Consider the following 7,875-nt stretch of genomic DNA (forward strand, 5'->3'; position numbering starts at 1 on the left):
CTGAGGACCGGCAACCAATCCCTGGAAGGACTTTGGAAGGGCGTGCTACGTGGGAGGGGCCTCTGGCCGGGCAACCAATCTCGGGAGGTCTCGGGACAGGGGCGGGGCGGGACGGGCCAGGACCTTGGCTGCAGAAAGTCTTGTGCCCGCCGGGATCTTTCTGGCACTTAGTAGCTCTAGAAGAAGTGCACCTTGCTCCAAGAATCCTTCTTGAAACTTCCAGCGTCCCAGCCCAAAGAACCGGATTTATCAGGCTGCTCACCAGTCCTTGGCACTGATGAATCGGGGTGTCTCCAGTCACTGAGCCTTCCTGGCCTGCTCAGTTACTCTCTCCCCACCTCGGAGTCTAGGCTACGGTCTCACAGCTTCTAGAATCCTGAGCTGCTAGTTCTTTGCTATATTTTTATTCACTTATACGATCAATTAAGTTCAGTGAGTGCTTCTACGTACCCTGCAGCTTCCTAATTCTTAAATGGACGAAATAAAAGGCCTCCCTTAGACTGAGTCAGTAGTAAGAGGATACCTCTAAAGAAGGCAGTCATGGGGAGGAGTTGAGGTCTTCAAATTCTTCAGCTTCTCGGTTTCCAGCCTTGAAATGGGCCTGCTTAGTTCTTCCCACTGTTTTGGCAGCTGGAGGGACCCTACCCCACGAATGCTCCACCCCACTCCTGTGGTCTCTGCTCCCACCTATCTCAGCCCATCCTTGGCCATTATTTTTTGTCTCCTGTCTCTTCATTGATTTCCTCTTTCTGTCTTCTGTTCTTTGTCTGGTTTGTGACATGAGTTTAACTACTATTCATGTTGTACCTTGCTGATGTCGACTCACCACCTCATTATTATTTCTCTTCCAATTCCTCCCCTTTCTCCTCCCTCTCTTCAAGTAGCACACTAAGAACATCTTTTATTAATGTTTCTTTACACAGTTTCACATTCTTTATAGATACATCTTTAAACACCATGCACATGTTTACATGGCATTGTGGCCAATGAAAGTGCAGCAACACTGTTCTCAACTATGAAAGTAATACTCCAGAAATTCTGTATACATGTTTGTGTAAAACCCTGACTACCCAATTTCTCAGTATGCTTACTTAATTGACTTTTCTTTTCCTCCTTCTCCCATTTCCTGACAATTAAATTCATATTTTCTGCAAGCTAATTTTACCTAGTAAAATATGTATGTCTCTTCATAGTATAGTTGAGTAAAGCCAGAGATAAGGGGAACCATGATTGTGAAATAAAGTGAAAGAGAGAAATGCCCATTCTTCAGGAGCACCAGCCTTATGTTGGGATGTTTTTGTTATTTTATAGAATCAATATGTACTGAAAACCTACCACATGCCAAATCACTGTAAATAGACCTGGGAGTAAGTAGACAAAAATCCAAAGCATAGACTTCATTCTTGTGGAACTTTCAATCTAGTAGACAAACATGAATGTAAGACTCACTTAAAATGTAAAATTGCCACTTGACAAGAGCTAAAATGGAGATATCAGGGTTCCTGTGTAAGGCTGGAAGAGATGAAGAAGCAGAACATTGAAGATGCCTTTATGAGAGCATGGCACAGTGATGCACACCCAGAGACGTGGGAGGCTAAGGCAGGAGGATCACAAGGTCAAGTCCAGCCTCTGCAACTTGGGTGGGTGGGGGGCTGCTTTAAAAAATGAAAAGGGTTGAGCATTCAGTAGTAGAATGCTTCTGAGTTCAATCCCTAGTACAAAAAAAAAAAAAAAAGTGTATCTGAGGCAAAGAAGAGGAGCTTGGGATCTAGTTCCAGGCAAAGGCAAGAGTGTGTACAGAATGTATGCTCCAGGATGGAGCTCTGTTCATTCCTAGAAGAGCAGGATGTCTGCCATGACTTCAGCAAAAACAGCCAAGAGATTAAGTAGAAAAAAGACGCAGGATGTCATAACATAAACCGGGCTACAGGTGGGATGTGGCTAGAGATGTTGGAGGCTATCAGATCATGGTAGACATTTAGACCATATTAAATGCCCATAGATCAGATACTCAGGAGAATGAAGTAATAGAATTGCAAGATGGAGGTCAGCCTGGCCAACTTATAAAGGACTGAAGATGCATTTCAGTGGTAGAATGCCCTGTGTTAAATCTCCAGTACTTATCCCAACACATACACAAGCCCATAAATGATGCTCATTAATAATGTGTTGTATACATGCATGTTAATAAAAAGTTATGTTTGCCAGACCAGCATGTGTTTGTGTTGGTATATTACATAAAAGTAGCCAATTTTCACTGCTCAATTTTTACATTCTCTGGACTCCTTTAACTGCTCTATATAGTTTTTTTAAATTCAATCCTCTAACTCCCTATCCAGTAGCTAAGATTAAATTCCTCAATTTCCACCTGAGTACCTGCCACGCCCTGTATAGCTGAACCTGAGAAACCAGCAAGGGGCATTAGGAAATTAAGAAATACACACACAGATACTAAGACCAAAGGCTGGGATCAGGTAGAGCACTGCTCTCTGATGAAGAAGCAGTTTCTAAAGAGTTGACCCAGCAAGTTTATTTATATAATGTTTCATAATCAAGAAGTACAGGACTATAGAAGCATTGTTCTTTGTGCACTAGAAAGTTACAAGGCTAGAAACATTCTTGTAGCTATTTCACTGCTGCAATGCTTAGAGATTCCTGCAGCACTCCAGGATGCCCATTGTCTAAAGTTACTGTTAAGTGGGCAGGCTACAAAGTAGGAGCGTTGATGAAACATTGTAGTTGTCTTGTCAAGCTTAGAATTCCTCTCTCCCCAGAGCTATGTGCCTGAGATCAAGGTAGAGACTGATAAGACTCTTGCACAGAACCTTGGTGGGGGTGGGGGTTGGGAGGGTTGGGGGTGTCACCATAACAACTGGGCATCCTGTACCCTTGTCTAGATACATTCCCAGGTAGCAGGTATGCCACAGCTATGAAGCAGTCAGGGACCCCCCAATCTCAGTCACCACACTCCACAAGGACCCATATATTGCTAATATTTTGTGAAAACATTTGATTCCCCAGTCTAATAGGATAGGTGACTGGTGAGCCTATCAGGCATTCTAAGCACATCCAATGAATATAGCACTAGAGATTCCAGTTCTTCTCTGAACATTTGCACACTTGTGTGCAAAAACACACATATTTAGAAAATCTGCAATGGTAAGATGGTGGATAATAATGGCAGCATGGAATCTCAATTTCTGTAATTTTGAAGGTGTTTTTCCTTTTTATTTTAAAATTATAGTTGTAGATGGACAACTATATTATTTTATTTTATTTGTTTATTTTTATGTGGTGCTGAGGATAGAACCAGTGCCTCAAGCAAGCTAGGCAAATGCTCTGCCACTGAGCTGTAGCCCCAGCCCCGAAGGTGCTTTTCTTTAAAAGTGACTGTGGGCTCTTCTTCTCCTTCCTCCTCCTCCTCCTCCTCCTCCTCCTCCTCCTCCTCCTCCTCCTCTGTCTGAACTGGAATCTCCTCCTCTGTCTGAACTGGAATATCCAGGACTGTGAGCTAAACAAACCTTTACTCTTACAAGTTAATTATTTCAGGCATTTCATTTGAGCGACAGCTAACTAACAGAACCCAATTTTTTCTTCAACCTGAGGTTCTTTAGCACTGCTTTCTAGCCACTTAAACTGCTCAGCCATGACCAGTCTTATATAATCTTATGTAGATTAGTTAAGGCATTGTTTCTGTGGGTTATGTGGAATCTTGATGTTCAAAGTTGAAGCTCAAACAAAGCAGGAGATGTTTTGTATTTCTTGTTAATAGCTAGGCAGTTGCTTTTTAGTAGAGTCTAAATATTGTGGGGTTTGTGTTATGGACATTTGACATGAAAATCTGTACTGATAGAACTTGAAGTCTGTGTAAGCTGAACCCAGAAGTTTTGATCCCAGTGTTGTATATACCCATTCTTTATGCAGTCAGTACCTTTATGATTACATTGATTGCATAGCAGATTATAGAATGAGAATCTTGAAAATAAGTAGACCTAGTACCACTTCTCATTTGCCTTCTGCTCTTAGACTTACCCAGAAGAATAATTTTTACCTGGGCAAACATCTTTTGTTTTGGAAGGCACATGAAGCTTTTTTTTTTTTTTTTTTTTTTTTTTAACAATCTTTCATCTCCAACTCTTTCCTTGTTTCCCCTTCCCTTTATGTGTCCTAATCCTGCCAATGGTACCCACAGACATTTATTAGCTTTGCTGATTGAGTAGATTTATGTGTTTATTTTTCTTCTGTTAAATCATCAAAAGACATTGAAGATACTCAATGATAAAGAACCTTGCACATAGCATGCACACCTCACATGGAGATGGGTGACTAGAAGTCACCTCCCACACTGGGTACTCTGGAGGTATAGAAACTCCATAGCTTCCTGTGCAGATGAGCAGCCTCACATCTGAAACTACAGACTGTTGAAAACCATCAGCAAGGGGAACTTAGCAAAAATGACATTGACATGACACATCCTTACAGGCAGAGAGATTGCAACAAAAATAATTAACAGTTGTGGCCCAGTGGTGCACACCTGTAATCCCAGTAGCTTGGAATGCTGAGGCAGGAGGATCACAGGTTCAAAGCCAGCCTTAGCAAAAGCAAGGCACTAAGCAACTTAGTGTCTCTAAATAAAATACAAATTAGGGCTGGGGATGTGGCTCAGTGGTTGAGTACCCCTGAGTTCAATCCCTGGTATAAAAAAAAAAATTGACAAAACTCAGTTGAATCCAACAAGTCTTCAAAAGGTCTTCAGAGAATTAAGAGTATGAAGATTTTTAATCATCCAAACATAATGAAGTTGCTTGAAGTCATTGAAACTAAAAAACCACTCTACTTAATCATGGAATACACAAGTGGATGGGACGTATTTCACTATTTGGTTCCACGTGGATGAATGGTGGGAAAAGAAGCAAGAGCTAAATTTAGACAGACCATGTCCGCAGTACAGTATTGCCACTAAAAGCTGATTGATCACAGGGAACTCTGTGGGATACCAACCTTGCATGTGACTGAGTCACTCCCCAGCTGGGTGATTGAGGCATCAGGCAGCAGATGCTGCTAGACTGCCCCACCCTTCTTGGGTTTAGGGATGGTATCTTCGTGCTTGGGCATGCCTTCCTACAGCCCCATGGGTGGAGCTATGCTTACCTATTCCTTTGTAATATTACCCCTTGCCCTGTTTGGGATAGAATGTTCTATGAAAGTGCCTTTTGCATGTCCCCTTCTCTTACTGTGCCCTTGGGTGTGGCCTACCTAGATGTTAGTCAACCTACTGACAGCAGACATCATGAAGCTAGACTCAGTCCCCTGAAACCTGACCCCTTGCCTCATTTGAATAGCTTCTCAATAAAAGGGGTCAGCACATTCTCTCCCCCCCCCCACCCTTAAGGTAATAGGAGCTGTCACAGCAACCCCAAAGAAAAAGGTATTTCTGTCTCTTATGTGGTTATTTCACACAGCCCAGTTAGCCCAGTTCCCCTGGAGTGACCCCTAAGTGTTTTAGTCACGAATAAAACCTGGCAAAACTCAAGGCTGAAAATCTGTTGTTAGATCTGGATATGAACATTAAAATAGCAGGTTTGGGTTTCAGCAATGAGTTTACTCTTGGCAGTAAACTAGACATGTTTTGTGGTAGTCCTCCATATGCAGCCCCAGACCTCTTCCAGGGCAAGAAGTACGATGGGCTTGAAGTCCACGCTTGGCGTCTAGGCCTTCTCCCATACACCCCGGTCAGTGGGTCTCTTCCCTTTGGCAGGCAAAATCTGAAGGAACTTGGAGAGAAAGAGTGTTATGACAGAAATACAGAATCCCTTTCTTCATGTCCATAGACTTTGAGAACCTTCTCAAATGCTTCCTGATGCCAAATCCAATTACTCTAGGTACTCTAAAGCAAATCATGAAGGACAAGTGGATCAACACAAGGCATGAGGAAGATGAACTTAAACCCTTTGTTGAACCAGAGCTAGACATCTCAGACCAGAAGAGACTAGATGTTATAGTAGGAATGGGATATTCACAAGAGGAAATTCAAGAATCTCTCAGTAAAATGAAACAGAATCAAATCACAGCTACATACTTGCTGAGGAGCAAATCTTCAGAGGTGCGGCCAAGCAGTGACCTCAGCAACAGTGTCCTCACCACAAAGTACCAAGAAGTATTTCTTCAATCCAGGAGCCCAGGGAGTACAGTGACTATGCTGGACCAGCTATTCCTTCAGTTGTGGCATATCCGAAGAGGAGTCGGACTAGCACTGCAGATCCCTCAAAGAAGATGGGATTCCCTCCTGGAAATCAGGAGGCAGTGCCACTTGGATTACAGGAAAGGGAATTGCTCCAGCCAGTCCCATGCTTGGGAAGGCAAGTATTCCCAACAAGATGGACATTCCTGAACACAAGAAAAGCCTGAGGTCTCCAGCAGTAGCACAGGATCTGGAGGGGATGATACAGAAAAATATTCACATTTGCAGTGAGTAAACCACAGCACACAGATATTTAGTGATCCAGAATGGCAAGGAGAAGAGCACCATTCCAGATCAGAGAACTCCAGCTGCTTCAACGCACAGTGTCAGCAGTGCCACCTCCCTAGACTTCTTCCCTAAAGGCACTGCTGGTGGCAGCACTTCCCACCGCCAGCCCCCAGGAATCGCAAACTGCCAAAGACAACGGCCCTCCTGACTAGCGCAGCCTGTCCCACCAAGCCACGCCACTGTCCCAGACTTGAAGCAGAGGTGCCACTAATCTCTTTTGTAAATTAACTTCAAAACTCACAAGAAGCCGCAATGTCTCTGCTGAGCAAAAGGACAAGAACGAAGAAGCAACACTTCGCTCCCTGTGCTTCACCTGGAGCATGAGAACCACTAGTTCCAGGGATTCCAGTGACATGATGAGGGAAATCCGCCAAGTGATGGACGCCAATAGCTGCGACCAAGAGAATGTCTTTGAAGGAGGTCCGGTTCAAGCTGAAACCAGAGACATCCATAACTTTCAAAAATAGTTGCTTCCAAAATTGCCAATGAGCTAAAGCTGTAACCCAGTCATTATGGTGTAAATTGAGTAGCAATTTAAAGTGTTTTCCTGAACACTGATGGAAAGGTATAGAATAATATTTAGGCAATAACATCTGCATCTTCTAAATAATTACAGCAAAGTTTGAGGACAAGCACACACCTGGGAGCAGAAGCTGGCCTGCCGCAGTCTGGCTGGGCACAATCAGGAGCCACTTGTCAAAAGAAACTAACTTTATTTTTAGAACAAAACACGCCAAACAAAACCGCCTCTCAGGAAAAAACCCCTCAGAGCCTCAACTGCCACCATCGGCTTTCCACAAGCCTCTCTCTCCCCCTCCAAGCTTCTCTCCACCTCCCACAATCCTCCTGCTCTTGAGGCCGATTGGCTGGGTCACGTGGGCAGAGCCAAAAAGTCCCCCAATGAGCAGCTCCGTGGTCTGAAAGGGCAGGGAAACAGTCCAATGAGCATCACCGCAGAGGAGCCAATCAGCTAGATGTTGCTGGGGCCAAGGAGCCAATCAGCTAGATGTTGCTGGGGCCGCTGTGAGCCAATCATCAGCCGGCAGCTGGATTGCTGGCAGCTGGAAGTTTGCTGGGGCCCCTTCGGCTGTGGCTCTCAACATCTCCCCCTCTCTGTTTAAACAACAAGCATGTGGCTTAGGGACCGTGCCTGTTAGGCAGTCCAATTCAACATATGGTCCTTACCCGTCATCGGATGAACTGACCTCTAGGCGTCAGCCTCCTGTCTTAGGTTGGTACCACTGCAATTGGATCATACCCGTCACTGACTACCGGTCCAGCATACAGCCATACTTGTGGATAGGCCTTTGCACCAGTGGGGGGGTGAGGTTCTTTGCCTCACCTCT

General features: G+C 44.2%; 1 pseudogene; it reads left to right on the forward strand.

Annotated features, from left to right (window-relative positions):
* The first annotated feature begins 4,882 nt into the window (after window positions 1-4,882).
* LOC114094308 (MAP/microtubule affinity-regulating kinase 3-like) lies at window positions 4,883-7,031 on the forward strand (annotated as a pseudogene).
* Window positions 7,032-7,875: the final 844 nt, after the last annotated feature.

The sequence above is a fragment of the Marmota flaviventris genome, chromosome 7, assembly GCF_047511675.1.
Source record: "Marmota flaviventris isolate mMarFla1 chromosome 7, mMarFla1.hap1, whole genome shotgun sequence".
NCBI lineage: Eukaryota > Metazoa > Chordata > Mammalia > Rodentia > Sciuridae > Marmota > Marmota flaviventris.